At 51.7% G+C, this 19,627-nt stretch overlaps 1 protein-coding gene across 6 annotated transcripts in view; it reads left to right on the top strand.

Moving 5' to 3' along the window:
• Nucleotides 1-264: 264 nt before the first annotated feature.
• The window catches only part of RALY (RALY heterogeneous nuclear ribonucleoprotein), a 153,270-nt gene continuing 133,907 nt past the window's right edge, over nucleotides 265-19,627 (top strand). For 3 of the 6 annotated variants that reach the window (XM_071446664.1, XM_071446660.1, XM_071446665.1), the window contains exon 1: nucleotides 990-1,140. The gene's annotated coding sequence lies outside the window, so the exon portion shown is untranslated. Of the gene's footprint in view, nucleotides 410-989; nucleotides 1,141-19,627 lie in introns of those variants that run through there. The other 3 variants (XM_071446661.1, XM_071446663.1, XM_071446662.1) reach the window with 3 other exon arrangements.

The following is a 19,627-nucleotide window of genomic DNA, read 5'->3' as shown; positions in this document are numbered from 1 at the left end:
GGTACAGCTGCCCAGGGGGGTTTAAAAGCTGTGAGGATGTGGCACTTGGGGACATAGGTTAGTGGTGAGCTTGGCAGGCTGGGATAATGGTTGGACTTGACGGCGATTGTGATTTATGCCTCTCTGATGGCTCGCTCCTGCTGCTGAGCTCCTGCCCTTCCTTGCACGCTGTTGAGAGCAGCTGCCTGAAATTATTTGCATTGATGTCACCCGAACCCCGCTGCCGTGAGCTGTGGAACCCGTGTGCCACCTCCAAGCGATGCTGTCCCTGCACAGCTCCGCGTGTGCCGGTCCCTCTAGCGCCGGGGCTCTCAGCCCGGCCTTCCCACGCCTTTAGACAGCGGCGAAATGCCGGACGTTCATTTCGGTCAGGAAACATCATTTTCCCAAGGGAACCGCTTTCTTCCCGGTGAGTACCAGGAGCAGGCGGACACAGAACGGAGCAGCCGAGCTGAGCATCGCGCTGTTACCGAGAGCCTCTGGGGGAAGAGCGGCCGGGCCGGAGCTCCGCGCTGGACCCGTGGCTCCGCTGCGCGCTCGGCAGGGACGCCGCGGGTACGAACTTCGGCTGAGGCTCCGGTGAACCGGGTGTAGGCAAAGAGCGAGCGGTGCCGCTGCGAGCGCTGGGAGCGGCTGCTCCGCAGCTCGCGGGCCGCGCTGCGGGGCCAGGACCCCGGATACCGAGAGCCCGGAGCGCAGCCGAGCCCCGCCGGGGCCGCCCCGCTGCTCCCTCACGGGGACCCGCGCCCGGAGCAGCCCCGCGCGCCCGGCCCCGCCCGTGCCCGCCCCGCTCTGGACTCTTCCACCGCGCGGGCAGCGGAGCGGGAGGGAGCGGGCGGTGCGCGGCGAGCGGCGCTGCCCCGGGCCGAGCACCAGCGGCGCGGCCCTGCCCGGCACAGCCCCGTGAGGGCGGATCGGTACAGGCCGCGCCGCGGCAGCAGCGAGAGCGGGCGGTGGGCGGAGGAGTGGGCGCTCCGCGGCGCGTGGGTCCCCCCCGGCTTGGAGCCGTGGTACGGTCGGCGGGAAGGAGCCGCGGCGCGGGGCGGTGCGCGGCACTGAGCCGGCGGCTCCCGCGGGCGAGGCGGGACGGGCCGGGCCCTCCGTCCGCACGGCACCGACCTGCCCGGCACCGACTGCCCGGTGAGTGCTGCCGCCCCTTCCCCCGGCTGCTGCGGGGAGCCGCTCCCGCCAGCCGGAGCGTGCGGTCCGTGCTGGTAGCGCAGGTTCCCCTTGCTAGTGGCACAGTGACTTAGTGCTGCTTTATTATTTTTTTTCCTTCTCAATCTTCACTTTGCCGATCGGTTTTCTTGCGTGTGGTTAGGTTTTTCCGCCGCTGATGCACGTTTTCCCCGTTTTACGGGATGGGGAAGTGCCGCGCCTGGAAGCGGCTGCCGGGTGGGTCCGACCCCGCCGGGGTGGCGATGGCTCCGGGGCTGAGCCCTGCGCGGGTCCCGGGCGCTTGGCAGGGATGTCCGCGGTGTCACCGCACGGTCGTGGGGTACTTTGTGCCTCCTGCAGACCGGAGATGCTCGGCCGCTCTGCCAGCGGGGCCTCGGGAGGCCGGGAGCGGCTTCGTAGCGAGAAAACAGGCGGAATATCGAGCCCGAGCGGCGCTGAGCCGCGCCGCCCCCCGCGGGTCCGAGCGGAGCCCTGCGGGCTCCAGCACGCGGTGCCAGCACCGCCGGAGCTCCTCTGTCGCGATTATGTCGGGGCTGCTGGTGTCTGTCGGGAGTTGTATTTAGGAACAAGCTCCCCAGGGAAGTGGTGGAGTCACCATCCTTAGGAATGTTAAAAACGAGCAGATGTGACACGGCCGTACGGTTTTAGTTGGCACGGGGGGACTCGGTCAGAGGTTGGAACCTGATGATTTTGGAGGTCTTTTTCAGCCTTAATGATTCTGTTGATTTGAGGTGATGTATGAAACTCCGGCTCTTGTTCCAGAGCAGCTTTGGTGAGTGTGAAACAGTCAGATCTGGCCGTGCTTTGGCAGGGTGTCCGGCGGCTGATTCCCTTTGCACAGCAGAGACACGAACTGCCGGGATGGACAGCGGGGTGGATGTGCACCTTTATTTTCTGACTTGCTCCTGAAGAGCAAGAGCCCACCTGCAGGAACAGCCCATCGCAGTTGTACTGCAGTGTTTCAACACAGAATCCCAGAATTACTTAGGTTGGAAAAGCCCGCTAAGATCGAGTCCAGCACTGCCAAGCCCACCACTAAACTATGTCCCCAAGTGCCACTTCTACACCTCTCTTAAATGCCTCCAGGGATGGTGACTCCACCACTTCTGAGTGTATTTCTCCCATGGTTTTGGCATGGGGAAGGGCTGGCTGCCAGCCCGTGCTGTGCCCCTCGGGGGCCTGCCCTCAGCAGGCTCTTGAGGAGACTGAACTCAGCGGCATCACGGCTGGCTTGGGCTGACTTTTAGGGCCAGAAGAAAAGACCCTTTTATTTCCATTTGAGGAGCCTGCTGTCCTTCCCCCAGCAGTAAATCCGTGTGGTGGGCGCAGGCCGGGCAGGGAGGGACGGCGGCGGCAGCGCAGGTCGGACCCTGCTGCCGCCCTCCCCGAGCTGGCAGGGCCAGCACCAGCCCTTGGCATTGGCCCTGGACCTCAGCGCCCTGGCTGAACCTGTTTTCCTTGGCTGTGTCATCAGGCCAGCAGGGCTGGGCTGTGTCCCAGCCCCTCCGGACTGTCCCTGCTGCGGGAGGAGGGCTGAGCTCTCCCACAGATGCCTCTGCTCTGGGGCTCCCTTCGGCAGTCAAAGGGGAGGGGGCGCTTTCCCTTTGCCCGGTCCTTTATTCTGCTGTTTGTTGGGATTTGTGCTCTTTGCACTGTTCTAAAGGACAGGGAGGGAGCCTGGCTTCCAAGTTAGCTCATTTTGCCCTGTATTCTGCTGGTTTTTTGGGATTTGTGCTCTTTGCACTGTTCTAAAGGACAGGGAAGGAGCCTGGCTTCCAGGTCAGCTCTGGGATGCTCATTTTGCCCTGTATTCTGCTGGTTTTTTGGGATTTGTGCTCTTTGCATTGTTCTAAAGGACAGGGAGTGAGCCTGGCTTCCAGGTGAGCTCTGGGATGCTCATTTTCCCCTGTATTCTGCTGTTTTTTGGGATTTGGGCTCTTCGCACTGTTCTAAAGGACAGGGAGTGAGCCTGGCTTCCAGGTGAGCTCTGGGATGCAGGGGTGGGAGCTGAGGAGCAGTGCCACGAACAGAACCTCAAATGTGTGACCCTGGAGCATCTTCCTGGGCTGCCTGCTCTGGCTGACAGCTTGTCACAAGGTTTATTGCTGCCGTTCCTGGAAGGCTTTCTGTGGTTTTGGCCGCGTGTGAAAGCTTCCTTGGAGAGGGGAGGGTGTTCAGACACTCCTCCAGCTCTCTGAGCCGGGGAAGATTGCTGCTGTTTCACTTCTGTCAGGCTGATGTTGGAGATGGATTTCAGGAGAACGGCAAAGCAGAAAGAGGCGTGTCTCTTAAGAACCACTTTCTTTAGAAATGGCTGATAATAGACAGTGAGTTTGGGGAGGATGTTTTATTTAGGGATTGAAAAGAGAGGATTAAAAGCTCTTGACAGAGAACAGTTTATGTGGAGTAAGTGATGGGACTTGATCATTCAGAAAAAGACTCTAACGTGTTCCCATCACCAAGACAGCTTACAGCTCTCTGTGTCCCAAATCATTCAGTAAAAGCAACAAAACTCCTTTTGATTTAAGTTCTTCACTGGTGGCTGCATAAGGAGTTTTCAGACCTAGCAATAAATTTGTATCTGCTCAAAGAAAACAGCCTATGGGTTTAAAAATCTGTGATATGCTAAAGGTACTGTGGATTTATCCAAGGTGTTAATTGTGGGCATTGGAAGTAGCTGTGTCTGCCTCAGAAAATTGCAGCTCTTCCTTCCTTGCCCCCTCCCATTAAGTTTCTGGCACAGGGCTGTGCTCCTGGATTTGCAGAAGCAGAGTCACTGCTCGTAAAATTACTGAAATAAAAAAGGTTTATGCAGGGGAGAAGAAACAAGAATCAAATTTTAGGCTCAAATTGTGATTCCAAAACAAGTTGCTCATTCTTCTCACAGCTTGAGGTTTGTGATGGAAAGGTTGAAAATATCCAGCAAGAAAAACAGGCTGGGGGAAAAAAAAATCTGGAATAAACTGAACAGAGTGAAATTCAGAATAAACTGTCATCAGAGAGTGTTTATAAACCTGCTGGAGAAAAGGAAGGGAGCAACCATTCAGATCAATAACAAGTTCTTTTTTCATAACTGTAGAGCTTTAATCATATAGTTTAAAAAAATAATCCTAAATGTGTGCATTTTATACCTGTGCTGGTAGCTGGGGCTAAATCTGCAGAGTTCATGCTGATCTGGGTAATCTGAATCAAGCTGAATAGTAAAGAGGCTCTTAGGAGGATCTGAAACCCAGGAGGCATTTTTCAAACCTGAGTTATGTCACTTTTTTTAGAGGTGCCTCAGGCAATTGCATTTTAAGAAGACAAAGCTTTTGTTTTCAAGCTGGCCTAGAAAAATGCCAAGGATGAATCCAAAGTAAAGGCTTTCAGAAGTTGTCATTTGTGATTAAGTTGATTTTGCTGCTGTGCACAGAAGGCTGCTGCCTTCCCCGGCGTGCCCAGAGCTGGGGCTATTTTTATGTTTACCACCAGTCCTGGTGTACCTGTTTAATTCCAGTGAGTAATAGTGCCTGGAGGGTCTCACCTGAAAGTGTGTGTTTAATGAGAGGGTCAGGTGTCTGCCAGCTCCATCTCCAATAGAAAATTAACTGTAGGTGCAATATAAAAGGCAGAATTGAGGTGATACCTGGCAGGGATTGACTTAGATGGGTATTCTGCAGAATTAACATCTGTCTGTGTCTAGTTTAGTATTTGAGATGCTGGAAATACCAAAGCCAAGGCTGTTTCCTTTCCCAGAGGCCAGTCTGCACGTACACAGTGAATCCAAAGCTTTTCTTGGGGCTTTTGCAGCCTGAAACAATCAGAAGGAGCAGCCTGGTGTTGCCAGGCTATGGGCAAACAGAGGAGCTGCTCCTGCAGAGCCCGAGCTGGGGGAATATTGTGCAGGATGTAACAGATGATGCTGGAGCATGGATGTGGAAGAGTCTGCTGCCTGCAATCTGGAGTGCTGTGAGCTCCCAGCGAGATGCTCCTTGTTAGAGAAAGGTGAAATCCTGGGAGTGTTGTAATGACTGCTTGTCCTTAAATGAAATGAGAGTAGGTTTTGTCTGAGAATGTGCCTGCAAGCAGCTCTGGCTGCAGGAGCAGTGCCAGGGCTGTCTCACCTGGGCAGGAGGTGTCCCTGGAGCCCCCCTGTCCTTGGGAGCAGCAGATTGCTCAGCCCTGGCTCTGGATCCCAGGGAAGGGCTATAAGGGCAGCCTGAGTCATCCTTTTGGCTCTTGTGTAACACCCAAACAATGCTGCTTGTCCTGCTGGCCCAGGGCTGCCCAGCACCAAGGGATGTGGCCCTGGATGGAGCCTGTCCAGGGGCACCTCTGAGCTGCAGCTCCTGCCTCCTGCAGTTCTCACCCTGCCACCTCAGAAGCCCAATATTTGACTATTTCTTTAAAGCAAGCCTTGAGTATGTATTGCAAATGTGTAGAGCAAGTGGTGCTGGTGATCTGAGGCAAGACTTGGCTTTTGCAGGGGAAGTCCCCAATTGATTTCAGGGCTTCTGGGCTGTTCCTTCCTCTCTGGTGCCCGAGCTGCCCTGCAGGATGCTGAGCTCTGTTCCAGGAGCATCCCTGCACCTGCAGCAGGGTATTTTCTTTACTAATGAGCCACAGACTTTGCCAGTGATGTTGCACAACTGTCTGGTTTTTTGGGGTTTTTTTTGGTTTTTTTTTTTTTTTTTCTTTTTTTTGCTCCTAAGGATCTGGTTTAAAATAGAAAACACAATGCCAGGTTGCTAGGGTTTATTTCTACCAAGAGTAAGGTAAATAGATGGGCACCTCTGGGCTGTCTGTGTGAATTCAGTGACTCCCTGGTGGTATCTGCAGCATCACCTCCATGTGGAGATGGTACCAAACAAAAGGAGCTGAGAAGTGCCAGGGCTTTATCTGATGATGCTTTTGCAAGCAGCTTACATTTCAACAAATACAGCCACGGCTGGGAATGAATGTGAACTCATTTCCAGCTTGCTACTGCAGGCAGAATAAGAATGGCCAGGTTAAAAGTGTGAGCAGGAGGAATAACTGAGGCAGTGCAGCTCCATTCCTGCTGTGTCCGACCTCCCCTAGAGGGACAGCATCCTTCCCCTGGGGCTCTGCCTGCTGGCACTTCAACAGGAGACAATTTCTGCAAGAGAAGGTGTTGAAGGAAAGGTGGCAATGTGGAACCACTGGTGTTCATTTTAATGTGTGAATCCTTGAGTTCAGGATGGGCTGCCAAAGGTCACAGTGGACAGAGGATGTGGTTGCAGGTCCCCCCCCCACCAAAGCTCTTGATGTCATTATTAGTCTAAATCTTATGCTGCCCTTCTGTCTTTGGCAAACTTTCTTTTGGAAAACTGTTTTGGGAGCATTAGTGAGAGGAGTTCCTTTGGAAGGGAGGGTGGAGCCCTGGCTGTGTCAGTGCCCTCAGTGCCATGGCTGCCTTTCACCTGCCCTCCAGTGACATCCTCCACTTGCCAGGGCTTCAGGGTGACTTCTTCTGGCCCAGCCTGTGGCCCCTGTGTAGAAAACTGCAGGTGGCTGGTGCTCAAACATAATTCTTTTTTTTTCAAACCTAGCAAAAATCTCAGTGTTTGCTGTGGGACAGACCTTGCAGAGCTGGTGGTGCTGCCTGGCCTGAGCTGTGTTCCTGCTGAGGGGCAGCCCTGGAGGGGTTTGGTGGCTCAGCAGCTCCTGGTTCCCATCCCTGGGGCTGTGTCTGCTGTAAAACAGGGATTTTTGTTGGTGCTGCAACAATCTGCAGTGCTTGGAGCTCTTACAGCTCCTGAAGCTCCTTCTGGAGTTGGTAAAAGCTGTAAGCACTGCAGAAATCCTCTTGAGCTCTTCTAGTAATTTAAACTTACTGGTTTTGTTTATAATTTTTTAACTTCTGCTCCAAAGAGTGCAGCTCTTATGTTCACACATTTCAACAGGCCAATAAAACCTCACCTGTCTCTGTGCTGGCTCTGAGAGAATCCCAGCATGGTTTGGCTTGAAAGGGACCTTAAAGCCCCTCCAGGGAGGGAAGGCAGGGACAGCTTCCACCATCCCAATCTGCTCCAAGCTCCATCCAGCCTGGCTTTGGACACTTCCAGGGATGCAGGGGCAGCCACAGCTTCTCTGGGCACCCTGTGCCAGAGCTTCAGCCCCCTCACAGGGAACAATTCCTTCCCAAAATCCCATCTAACCCTGCCCTCTGGCAGTGGGAGTAATTCCCTGTGTCCTATTCCTCAAAGGGAAGCCAAGGATCTGGCTCTGAAATTTCAGTTTAAGGTGAAAAACCCTGGGTGCAGCTCACACCCTGCAGCCAGTGTCCATCCTGCCCCTCTGGTGGCACCCTCAGGGCACAGGTGGGGCTGAGGAGAAAACACCCCCTGGGAATTTCCCCTGGCAGGAAAGCTGTGCAGGTACATCCCAGGTGGGGTTTGGGAGCTTTCCTGTTCATCAGGAGATGTTTTCCAGTGCTTTCCCTGCAGCTGGGCTCCCCAGCCATTTGCCTGCAGCATAAACAGCATTTCCAGGAGGCCATGGGAATAGTGCCGAGCTTGCTGATGCCTCCTGTGAGCACAGCCACACCTCGTGGCAGGAGACAGGCAGGGAGGGCTTAGATGATTTAATTAAACTTGTTGTGAGGAAGAAATTAAATTTGGTCTCTTGCCCTGCTCGTATTACGAGGGGGAGAGCGCAGCCTCTCTGAACTGAGCCATTCCTTGCCTTCTGTTTGCCTTGGAAAAAAAGCAATTTCTCTGTCAGCTTTTAGCCTGGCTCCTGGGCCCCAATTGCTTGTTTATCTTCAGCAGCTCCCCAAATGGCTTTGAAGATGGCCTTAAACATTGATAATCTCTTACAGTCCTTCATCTTTGTTCTGCCAGCAGACATTAGGAAAGATATTTTAAATTACCTTTTCCCCCCAAATGAACGGGCTGTGTGTATGGGCTGGGAGAATTAAAGCTCTTGCAGCCAAAGTATAAATCAGCTGCTCCCATGTTTTTGCCCAGTTCTCCTGGATTCATCTTCCAGCCCAGTCTGCAAAGCAGCAGGGATTCCAGGGAAGATAAAAGCCAAAGTGCAACCTAATTTCGAGGCAGTGTTCTGTTTGGGGAGCAGGATCCTGTTTCAAAATATCTTTTTCTCCCCTTATTTCAGCACTGGGATCTTTCTCCTTGCTGCTCCCTAGGGGAGGGCTGGGGGGCTCCATGGGGTGATGCTGTCAGACAATGGGGTGCAGAGCTGAGGTGATGCCTGACACTGGCAGCTGCTGGCAGGGAAGTTTGGAAAAGCAACTTTTGGATCTCTTCCTTTGCCATTTGAGCACTGAGATCTGGGGGAAAAAAAAAAAAAAGTACTGGCTAAGAGCAGAACATTTATTCTGTGTCAAACAGGCAGCAGACAGCAGAGGTGGTTAATTCAGCATGGAAAAGCCCAGAGCTACAGCTGAACAGGCAGGAAGGTTTAATCAATCATTTGGAGCAGGTTTCTGGTGCTCCTTTATGCAGACACAGTTTTTTGTGGTGTTGTTAACATTTAATTGGTAGCAGGTCACACCAGCCTCCCTCCCAGGCAGAGCTGGAAGGGAGCAGGTTATTTACATGCACAATCCCCCTAATTCTTGGTGAATGTCCCAAAATCCTGGTGAGAGGAGGTCCCGGAGGGCTTGGGCTGAGGAGTTGGGCTCAGTGAAGGGGGTGCAGCAGCCTGAGCTGTGTGTGGGTTTGTGAACCAGGCTGGTGTCTGCATTTATTGCTTTTATCATCATTTATCATATCACAGAGTCACAGACTGGTTTGGGTTGGAAGGGACCTTAAGGGTCATCTCATTCCAGTCTCCTCCTGCAGTTCAATTTGCAGATTCCATATCCCCATCCCCTTCTGTGTGCTGATGCTCTCTGCCTTTTCAACCCCTCGTTTGCAAGAGGGGGGGAAAAGCAGTGTGACCTCAGAGTTAATAGATTTTATATGTAGCATAAACATCTACATTTTGTACTTTGTTGTGAGGCATTGGTGCAGGGGATTCTGGCTCAGTGACTCAGAGGCTTTTACCCACTCAGTGATGTGAGTAATTTATGGCTTGCCCCAAGTCTGCACAGCTGGGCTGCCAAACTACAGCGTGTTGGGGAGTAAATATTGCATGTTTACACAAAGCCTTTTCTCTCCAAGTCCCCAAAAAGAGGATGAGCCACTTTAACAGGCTGCTCAGGCTGGGTAGGTGCCATATCCCAGGGCAAAATGGAGTTGGGCAAAGCAGCCCAGCAATCATGTAAATACAGTGAATTTTAAATTCTTTCCTGGGTTGTAACAGGAGGGGAGCATTCCTGAGCATCTCCACAACCTGCAGTAACGTGACAGTGATGTGAGAGAGAAAGCTTTGTGCAGTGATGGCAAACAGCCTTTAGATCCACTGAGTTTTTGTTTAAATAAAGTGGTTTTGGAAGTAGGTGCCCTCAGCCCATGCTGGAATTGTTTTCCCTGTTAGTACCAAACAGGCTGATGCTGCTGAGGTGCAGGGAGCCAGACTTGTGCTGCCAGTGACTGCTTTATAAATTTCCAGGTTAAATCAGGCAATAAGTTTGGATTTTATTACTTTTTTCCTTACCTTGAAGCTTGTCAACTTATTTTACTCTGAGTCTCGCAGTCCTGAGCAAAAGGAATCTCCAGCAAATAGACCAGCTGATAAAATTGATGCAAACCAATTAATTCATTTTATTAGAATTTTGAAATACTCTGAGCTGGAAAGGACCAACAAGGACTGAGTCCAACTCCTGGACACTCCAGTTATCCCACCCTGTGCCTGAGAGCATTGTCCAAGTATCCCTTGAGCTCTGGCAGGCTTGGTGCTGTCACTTCCCTCAATTCTGGTTCATCCCTTGAATTTTGCTTGCTCAAAATTATCTAGTGAGAATAAAGACAACCAGGAGGTATTGATAAGGATTCCCACCCTCTAGATTTGCTTTTTACTCCCACCTCCCAAAAAATGTAACCAAATCTGAGCAATCTGTAGGACTTAGTAGCCAGTGCTGCCATTTGCCCTTGCAGCAGGGTGGTAAATGAAGCCCTGGCCTTGATGCTCTAAATATAAAGCAGGTAGGAGGGCATGTGACATGGGCTGACCTTGGGCAGCAGCAGCAGAGCTGGGAGCACAGCCAGGGCCAGCTCCCAGCTCCTCTCTGGGAGCTTCCTGTGCTGCTCTGGCCACCCCCAGAGCCTGCAGGTCCCTGCCCAGCCCTGCCAGGGGCAGCTGCCCGAGCCCGGGTTGGTGCTCCCGGCATTGCCGCCCCATGCCCGGGGCTCTGCCCTGGCACAGCTGATCTGCCTGGGGCTCTGCCCTGGCACAAATGATTTTCTCAGAGGGGCTGCACTCTGGGGAATGCCTGGCATGTGGGATTTCACTCATAGCTGCAGTTTTTGCCAGGCTTGGTGTTGGGTTGAGGAGCTGGCCCTGCTCTGAGCAGCTTCCTTGGCCAGTCTGCCCCAGCACCTGTTTGTATTGCTGCATCAACTGATTTTCTTACCTTTTTTGTCTCAGGGTTACACTCTGGGAGGTAACAGACACCTGAAGTTACAGAATCACTGAGGTTGGAAAGGACCTCTAAGACCATGGAGTGTAACTTAACCCAGCACCGTGTTTGCCACTAACCCATGTCCCCAGGTGCCACATCCCCGTGGTTTTGGAACACTTCCAGTGACTGAGCCACTGCCCCAATGCCTGACCACTCTTTAGCAAAGATATTTTCCCTGATATCCAATCTAAACTTCCCCTGGCACAGCTTCAGGCAGTTTCCTCCTCTTGCTTGTTCCCTGAGAGAAGAGCCTGACCCCATCCTCTCCTAAGGGACTTGGACCTGCAGGAGTGTGCAGCTCATCTCTGGTGAAGAGGTTTTACAGCAGTGCTGTGGCTGTGCCCTGATTCAGCAGCCCCAGGGCTCTGTCCCTGTGCTGGTGCCATTCATGATCCTGTGAGGATCCCTGGGGGATGGATGTCAATCCTTCACACTCCTGCCCAAGCTTACAGGCCTGCCAGTCCTGGGAGCAAAAGCTGTGTCCCAATATTGGAAATCATAGAATCCTACAATGATTTGGGTTGGAGGGACCTTAATCATCATTAGTTCATCCCTTTTCAACCCCTGCCATTTACAGGGACACCTTCCACTATCCCAGCTTGCTCCAATCCCTGTCCAGCTAGGCCTTGAACACTTTCAGGGATGGGCAATCCTGTGAAATGTATTTAAACCAAAAAAGATGGATGTGCTGCTCCTGATTCCCATCTGAATCCTGGTGCAGCACTCCTGTGCACAGCTGCCTTTTGTTCCTGCACGTTCCCAGGCAAAGCAGGTGGTGGTTAATTTTTTTCTGCATTAAAAAAAAAACAATAAATAAATCTGTGGCGTGCTGTGCGAGGCTACTCACATCTGTGCACTCTATGTAGGTCAGATGTGGAGTTGCTTCTTTACGAAGACTCAACTTGACAGCGTTTCCTCGCTGCAGCCAGCCAGGGAGGATCACAAAATTCACCAAATTCACATGCTGCCTCCATGAGAAACATCCTCAGGGAAGCCCCCCCAGGGGCTGGGTGTGCAGGTGAAGTTTGCTGCCTTCCTGGTGGGCTTCAGGTTTGTGACAATGAGCTTTATTGAGGAAAGATTTATCGGGGCTGCGTATCCAGCCTGGGTTCAGTGTCATAGCAGATTAGCCTTGCAGCTGGAAATGCTAAATGCATCCCTGCCCTGCTTCCAGCAGCTGCCTTGTGCTCTGCTGCCACTGAAAAGCCTGTTCCCTAATCTCTGCAGCCCGTGTTGCTCTTGCTGTATTTCTTCACATGCAAATGCCTCTCCCTCCCCTCTCCTCCCCCCAGCCACTCCTGCTCTGGGATTCCTTGACCTCTTCTGACTCTGGCAGTGGTGGAGGAGAAAATGAGTTGGAAACAGGCAGCCTGTCATGCCCAGGAGCAGGTTAGGGACCTGATACAACACCTTGTAGAGCAGCTGAGAATCTCCCCTTGCTCATGGACACAGCCTCAGATCCGGGTGTGTGTGGTCTTGTGGGAGATGCTCCATTGGGGTGAAGCCATCAGGGATGAAGGACACAGTTCCTGCTGATCTGCCACTCAGCAGGGTCCTCTGATCTCCTCAGTCTGATCCCAGCCCGTGGGACAGGAGAGCTGAGCCACTCTGGCTGGTTTGGACATGTTGGGACTTCCTTCTGTCTTCAGTCCTGGGGCTCTGTGGGCAGGAACTTTCACAGAAGGAGCTCCTTGGGAGGGAGAACTTGAAAACAGGTCCCTGAACATCCATTAAAAACAGATCAACAGAGGACCTGAGGTTCACTTAAATCTGAAGAGGGAAGTGGCTCTGCTGCCCACATTACTTTTCCTGAGCTGAGCTGACCTTGGAAGCCACCACCACGACTGGAGCAGTGGCCAAGGGGGATCAGAGCAGATGAAGATGGATGTGTGGATGTCCTTATGCAACCCAGTGCAGGGTTGAAGATGCTTCCAGTGTTCAAATTGTTCTGCCTGCTCCACAAGTCTTACCAGGGAACATTTGAACTGAAAGAAGGGCTCCAGCTGCCACCTCCTCCTCTGAAAATGAGCAGCATCTGCAACCAAGGAAGGATTCAGCAAAGGAGGGATTGTCTACAGGTGCTGACAGCTTCCCAGGAAACTCCACATGGGATGGGAAGTTGTGTCCTGAAGCAGCTGGATGGGCACTGAGGAGCTTGGGCCAATGAGCAGCTCCTGGTGACTGGAGCAGTGAGTGGTGGAACCAAACCTCATTCCTGTTGGTGGTATTCACTGAATAAAATATCTTTCAGTAAATTTTTGCTGTCCATATAGAAGTCTTGGTGGGGTTTTTGTTACCCTTTGGTGTCCCAAGTCAAATCTGGTTGTGACTTACCCATGGATTTGGGAGCATTGCTCTTGGGTTGGAGTAGGCTCCCAGTGGGAGGAAATGGACTCTGGAATTCAGAGTCACTCAAAGCTCCATGGAAAGGAGCTGTGTTGGAACACTTGAGGGGAAATTGGACTAATGGAAAATTGCTTGTCCTGCTCTACAAGGATCCCAGCTGCAGTCCTGGTTCTGGGTGTGTAAATGAGTGTGAGCACATCCCAGTGCAGCTCAGCTGCACAGAGCACCTTGCTAATTGCTCTGCTGCTGTGTTCAGCCACAGATGCAGGGATGAGATGTTTCCCATGGCTGCTCCTTCCCTCCTTCCCAAATAAGATGAAGAGTGCCTTGTTAGGGGAGCTCCAGAGTGCAACCAATCTCTTAAACTCCTGCTGATCAACTGAAACTAAGAGGGAGCTAATGAAATCCCTATTGCCACAACACATTTGTTTTGACCTTTAAAAGGGAAATGTGCTGGTGAGTCAGGAGTCCCAGCAGGAGATCTGGCCTTGTTTTGGGCAGGGGATGGAGTGGGGACCCTGGGGGGTTTAAAGTGGAGGCAGAGAGCAGAGCAGGGGTGAATTTGCTGTACTCTGGGTTCTGGTGAGCTCACAAGTGGAGTCCCTCAGCTTTTGGGGGTCTCTCAGCTGTTCTGGTGGTGAAGCAGACAGAGGTACTCCAGTATTTTGCAGTTTTCTCCTGACTTGATTTTAAAAGCAGGGTGTAAACTCCTGATTTTTAGAGATGAAAAAAAGGGAGGGAGGAAGGATCCTGTGCCATTCCTTGTGTTCACAGCAGAAGTGAAATGACTGCTTTGGCCAGAGCAACGAATCTCAAACATTTTCATGGCAGAAAGTCCTTCTGAGAAAGGTTTGGGGGAAGTTTGTGCCTCAAGGGGAGTGAGCCTGGCTGAGCCTCCCAGCAGCTCATCAAGGCCTTTGTTAACTTGATGTAACCTCAGATGGGAGAAGATGGGTAAAGGCTGAGTTTGGTGCTTTGAGGAGGTTCTCCTCCTGAAAGTTCAGAGGTGAAGAGGATTTTGCATTCCCCAGGACCTCCATCCATGGAGAAGTGGCCTTGTGGGGGACTGGCTCTTCAGCTGTTGGGGCTGCCTTTCTCCTGGCAAAGACCTTGAGGGTCTCAGTAGGCAAAGGCAGCAAAGCTCAGGTGTTTGGAAGGCACAGACACTTTGGGAACATCTCTCCAGAGGAGCACATGCAGCCAGTTCCACACTGGTCCCAGTGCTGTGGTGGTGGTGGGCACCCTGCCCTGAGGATGCCAAGGACCAGAGCCTCTCCCTGTGCAGGGACTGGGTGCCAGGGGGCATAGCTGCTCCTGTGGTGCCAGGGAGGTGATGCTGCTGTGACAGCTGGAGGCAGCAGCTCTGCATTCTTGGAATTTTGGGATGGGTTTGTTTCCAGAGCAGCAGCCTGCTCGTTCTCTCCCTCCTCACAACTGGAATGAAATCAGTCTCTGCATGAACTGCTGGAAGGATTTTTGTGACAACCAAGTGTGACAACTCAGGAGGAGCAGCAAGAGCCACAGAGGTCCTGGGATTGTCAAAAGTCTGCCAAACTCTGTCCCCCACCCTGCCACCACCCTGTGTGCCTCCAGAGGAGTTTATTAACCTTCTGCAGTAATTTTGTGTCTGACTGCTCCTTGGCCAAGGCTGGGGGGAATTGAGCTGGAACTGCCCCCCTTTTGGGCTGGGTTCCACACCTGCCTGCCCAGAGAGCTGTTCTGTAGGGAGCCTTGTCCATCCCTGCTGCTGATTCAGCACCAAAGCACCCTGGTCAGAGTCCAGGAGGCCCTTGAGGGTCTCCAGCACTCCACTGAGGCTGTCTCCATTAGCTTGGAGTGTTGAAAAGGAGTTGGAATCTCTGCTCTGCTGGGAAGTGCTGCCTGTTCCTCTCCTGCCACCCCAGGATGCCACCAAGGCTGTGCTTTGATTTGCCTCCATGGATTATTTTGATCATAAATCACCTGGGAATGCCACAGGAGCTGGGAATCCTGTGTGCCCTGCTGGCTCCAGTTTATTAAAATCCTCCATCCATAAACAATAACTCTTCAAAGCTGTGTGCTGCAGAAGCTGCAGTGCTGGGTGATGTTTTATACATGACCCTGCCAGAACCAGCCTGCTCCTCTGGGGGCAGCTCAGATCTGGCCATCCTTGAAATAATGCTCAAAACAAGGTGTCTCCTGCTTGTTCAGCAGAGCCTGAGACTCCTTTAAATAAAAATGTGACACTGGATTTTGTCAATAGGATCTGGTTAGTCCCTTGGAATGGGAATTATTCCTGACTGATGTCAGCAGTGCCTCTGGGATGGTGGGATTTAGCTGCAGATTAGCATGAGTTACTTGGTATAAAGGAAGGCAGAAAACATGCCAGCCCAAGCAATTTGACCAAACTTTACATTTCTCTGGGTTGCAGGGACAGTGGGGAGCTCCTGCAGCCCTGGAGCTGTCAGTCAGTGCTGGTGGCCCTGTGTGGCACCCTTCCCCTTGGGAAAGGGCTCAGGAGATGGGAGAAGTCACTTTTTGTGCCCCTTTTGGGGAAGAAATGTGCTGGTTTCATGGTGAGTGAGTGCTGGGAGCTGGGGAGGGCTCAGGAGTCAGGTGTGAGTCACTGGTTTGAAAAGAGAGGTGGCTGCTGAGGAAGGCAGGAGCCTCCCATGAAATGGAAAATGTAAAACCCCTCCCTCTGAATTGTTATAATTTTGAAATTAAGGGGCTCTCAGGAAAAGATATGGGAATAGAAATGACAGTTCTTTAATAGGAAAATTAAAAATACAAATGCAATAGTACAAAGCAACCCTGCCAGAGTGAGCACATGCCCTGTCCCCTGTGTGTCAGGGGGTGGCACAGCCCCATCCCATGGGGGCTCAGCCCTCCTGCAGTGCCAGCTGTGGCTCTGCTGGAGCAGGGATCCTGCACAAGGGGGGAGTTTTCCTCTGCAGCTCCAGGGCTGCTGCAGATGGGCCTGGGCTCCCTCTGGCCATGCAGGGCAGCAGAAGCTGCTCCTCTGGCAATGCACTGGGCAAAGGCTGCTGGGCTGTGCCAGGCTCCCATTGGATCCAGGGAGGAATGCTTGGCTCCTGCCCTGGGCAATGCAGCATCTCCCCATGGGATGCTGGAATTGGATCAGCCCTGCAGGGACACTCAGTGGCCATGGACAGCAGAGATCTCCTGCAGGGAGGATTGGCTGGGGCAGAGATCAAGAAAAAACTGCCCCAAGAACAGCAGAGAACTGCCCCAGCTCTGACACATGGGGACAGAGCACACACAGCTCTTACAACCCAGGACACAGAAATCCCTGGATGTGTTTAAAAACTGGATGTGGACTCAGTGCCATGGTTCACTTGATGAGGAGATGTTGGGTTGTAGGTTGGACTTGATGATCTCAAAGTTCTTTTCCAACCTGGCTCATTCTGTGAGACTCAAGCAGGATCCCTGCATATCTGGACTGTCCCATGCACATTTCCCTTGGTGGAATTGCACTATTTCCAGGTAATAATCTGGCACAAGCAGCTAAAATGTTGAACCAAACCCCATTCCTATTTGTGGTATTCACTGAGTAGAATATCTTTCAGTAAATTTTTGTTGTCTGTATATAGATTTTCCATTCTTGGTGGGTTTTGTTACCCTTTTCTGTCCCAAGGTAAATATCCTGGAATGAGTGATCTCATGATTTCAGATTCTGTATTATTTTTTGAGTGTTGCACTTTTCTTTCCTCTCTACCTTTTGCTGCCTGGCCTCCTCCAGGGATGTTGTTTTCAAGATTTATTCTTGCAGCTATTTCAGCAGGATGGCCAGCAGCAGGCACAGGGGAAAAAAAAAACCCCTCAAAAACCTCAAGATTTTCATGTTGCTTGACCTCAAGAGCCCCAAGTGTCAGGAACCCAATAATAAACACTGCCAAACCTTGGAAGATGGTGGGAGCTGGTGACCTTGTAGTGCATGTTTGCAGATACTTGTGCTGCAATTTCAGGCTCCTGATGGTCTCTTTCAAATGCTGTGCTGCACCCTTGCATCTGATGAAGGCATGGGATTTTTTTTTTTTTTATATTGTGATTTAGGCCCCAAAAGCCAATAAAATCCTTGACGTTCCTTAAGGTTCTCTTGTTCTGAGTGTTTTTAATTCCTGTGTGCTCATCCACCATTGCTCATCCATCATTGCAGCAATGAACTTGGAAAGGCAGCACAGGGACATAATTATGGTAGATACTAAAAAAAATCATAATAATGCAGAAAACCATAGATACATTAAAAAATCCTAGAGTTTGATGAGCCTTGGGGTGTTGTGGGGGATACAGCCTCAGCTGGTCTCTGTAGGAGCAGTGTGTGTCTGTGCTTCCATGTGAGCTCTTTTCACACTTCATGGGTGCTCTCATATCCCTGCTTCCAGTTTAATTCCACTGTGTGCTGTCTCTGAGGGAATCCCAGGATGATTTGGGCCCTAAAGCCCATCCATTGCCACCCCTTGCCATGGGCAGGGGCACCTTCCACTGTCCCAGGTTGCTCCAAATCCCAATGTCCAGCCTGGCCTTGGGCACTGCCAGGGATCCAGGGGCAGCCCCAGCTGCTCTGGGCACCTGTGCCAGGGCCTGCCCACCCTCACAGGGAACAATTCCCAATTCCCAATATCCCATCCATCCCTGCCTCTGGCACTGGGAGCCATTCCCTGGGTCCTGTCCCTCCATCCCTTGTCCACAGTCCCACCTCAGCTCTCCTGGAGCCCCTTCAGGCCCTGCAAGGGGCTCTAATGGACTCAATTTTGAAGATGTCCTGAGTTATCACCTCTATCTCTCTGTCAGTCCACTTTATCTTCAACTTGCCAAGTCCTTGATCTTTATGGTGACATCTCTTGGGAGATGCCAGGGGTGTTCCACTGAATGAGGCATTTCCTTGTACCAGGAAGATTTTCTTCACTGTGCAGCTTTTCCATGCCAGAACACTTTTGCAGCTGATGAGCTGAGCTTGGCTTGCTGATATTCTGGGCTGGGAGTAATTCTGGTTTCACTGCAGCTGTTTTGATACACTATAATAGAAGGATGGAGCTCTGTGAGAAATGGGGCAGTGACAGGGCAGGAGTCCTGGCAGATGGCACACCTGGACCTCATGGATCAAAAGAAACCTTGCTGACCTCATGAAGTAACTGCAGACTTTATTATTCCTTAAAAAAATTTTAAAAGTCAGGTTTCTCCTATTCTTTGTGTTCTGCAGGCTTGTCCAAAGGTTTCCCTGCAGGGATTGATTTAGGCTGTGTGTTTAGGGAATGGCACACAGACCCTGGGGTGCTCCCTGTGCCCTCAGCCTGGGGCTGTTGTCACCTCAGGGGGCTGTGGGAGGCTGACCCCAGCTCGGTGGTGGCACAGGGGGGATGTGCCCAGGGGATGCCCAAGCTCTGGGTCAGCTCCTCCCAGGGCAGTCCTGCTGCTCCAGGGGCTCTGTCTGTCTGTCTGTCTGTCACTCTGGTGCTCCCTGGGCTCTGCTCTAAGGGCTTCATCCCACTGGTGTTGGGGCAGCACAGCCAGAGGCACTTCCTGGTTATTTATGATTCATTATTTATTAATAATAGTAAATTATTATTTATTTCCAGGATTATTTAATTCCTTGTTTTGTGTGCACTGCAGGTGTGTGTGAGTCCCTCTGCTCCAGTGCTGTGGGAGCCTTTGCAGAGTCTCTCCCTAGTTCACCAGTTCTTGGATGGGATTCTGGCTGCTCATGGAAAATCTGAGCATCTTCTGCCAAGCCAGAGCAGACAGGCCCCAGGCACATTCTGCATTCCCTCTGGGAAGCCTCATCCCTAGAATTCCTGGGAAAGGCAGCACAAACTCAAGCTGCACCAAGGGAAATACAGGTTGGATATTAGGAAAAAAGTTTTTCATGGCAAGGTGATAAAGTTCTGGAATGTTCTGCCCAGGGAGGTGGTGGAGTCCCCATCCCTGGGGGTGTTTAACAAAGCCTGGATGTGGCACCGGGTGCTGTCTGGTCTGTCTGTCTGTCTGTGCCCCGACACGGGTAGGGTGGTTCTTGGGTGGCACACATTTCAAAGGACGAGTCTGGACTCTTCAGCTTTTCGATCTTCAGATTGTTTATTGTTTCTTATCTACAAAATTTTCTGTCTGCCCAACAGAGGTCTGATCTGCAAGGCAGCCAAGGGCACTCTGACCACCCACGGGGCGGTCATGTCCTTTTATACTAAAATCTACGTACATGATATTTACCTTTATTTCCCAATACTTTTCACCCATGTTGGCAAGTGCACTTTCACCATAAACCAATCCCCAAGTGCCAACATCACCACAGGAGATGGAGGACAAGAAGAAGAAAGAAGAAGGACGAGACACACCCTGATCCCTCCATCTTGTCTCCATAACCCCCCTGTACCAAAAACCTTAAAGTTTATATTTCACTCTCTAAATGTATCCCTTTTACACCCTTCACTCTAAAGTGATTCTCATGTCCTCAAACTGCTGTCACTTCTGTGGATGGATCAAAATCAAGCCACCAAGCACTCTTGGCAACATTCCAGGATTTCTGAGACCCCCAAGGGTTCTCCTGGCAACTCTGGACATCGGGAACGATGTGCTGAG

This window comes from Agelaius tricolor, unplaced genomic scaffold (assembly GCF_023055355.1).
Source record: "Agelaius tricolor isolate 1412-34295 unplaced genomic scaffold, bAgeTri1.0.p SCAF_23, whole genome shotgun sequence".
NCBI classification, from domain to species: domain Eukaryota; kingdom Metazoa; phylum Chordata; class Aves; order Passeriformes; family Icteridae; genus Agelaius; species Agelaius tricolor.
This window is presented reverse-complemented; position numbering and strand designations above follow the sequence as displayed.